Here is a 1,134-nt window from a genome sequence, read left to right on the forward strand (position 1 = left end):
GACTCCAGCCTCATCACAGTCAGATCCCACCGAGGCCCGAGCAGCTTCTTCTCCGGTCCTGAGATGGCCCAGGGACCCCGCAGGTGTGGGTGAGGGGCTCATTCTCAGGGACCCTTGGAAATGAGAAATGACAGCTGCCAAGGGAACGTCTGTCTGTCCTCTCTCCATCTCGCCTGCCTCTCTTCCTCCTCCATCAGTCCAGCATCTTCCCCGTGTCCAAGTCAGACTGGGCCCCAAATCCTGCTGACCCAGCCTGTTCTCCTTTCTCTACTCATCACACATCCTGCAGGACAAGGTCGGAGTCTGGGGGTCCTGCAGAGCTGTGCCAGGTGTTGCTTTTAGTAGAAAATTGGAGAGATTTTCTCTTATACATGAGACAGAGGAGATTGTCAACTAGTGGGGTTTGTAAACTTTTGTTCTTTCCAAAATAGTGTGGCTTTGTCTTACTAAGCTGAGATTCCAGGAGGGATGAGCAAAACTGCATGCACCAGCCCCCATCTCTGTTGGTTGTTTTTTTAAAAAAACCCTTACAGTTATTGGGACAATCAGGACCGGGCCTGAGAGGGCTGCAGGCGGGAGCAGATCTAGGATGAGCCGCATCCCAGATGCGCCAGAAGATCAGAAATGAAGGGGCTTTGGGGTGGTCACATCCAGGCAGCTCCCCGTTATTCAGATGGGGAGTCCTGGGTGCGAGGAGAACCAGCTTTTTCAGAAGTTCCACCTCCCAAGGAGACGCTGAGCCATCACAGCCCCAGCCCCACCTCCCCAGGCTCCTCCCACCTGACTCCTAGAGCAAGCACCTGCCTGTGATCGCGCCTGGCCCTGGCTCCCCATGAGAGGTGATGGCTCCTGGGAATCCTGCTCGGGGAGGGGGAAAGTCCTCACTGCTCCCCTCATCAATGGCGAACCTCAGACACCTCCCTCCCCTCTGACCACCACGGAGGGAGCACCTGCCCCAAACCTGGAGCACCAGGAAGCCACGCGGACCACACCCTTACTGTCCACCCTGCCCTCTGCTGCCCTGAATCAGACCCTGAATATTGGAGGTAGCATTGAGACGAGTCTAGAAACTTCTCTCGAGCTGGGAATGGCTGTTTCTTTGTCACCCATGAGTCAGGACTTAGAGGTTGGGAC

The sequence above is a fragment of the Mandrillus leucophaeus genome, unplaced genomic scaffold (genome assembly GCF_000951045.1).
Source record: "Mandrillus leucophaeus isolate KB7577 unplaced genomic scaffold, Mleu.le_1.0 Scaffold1798, whole genome shotgun sequence".
Taxonomy (NCBI): Eukaryota; Metazoa; Chordata; class Mammalia; order Primates; family Cercopithecidae; genus Mandrillus; species Mandrillus leucophaeus.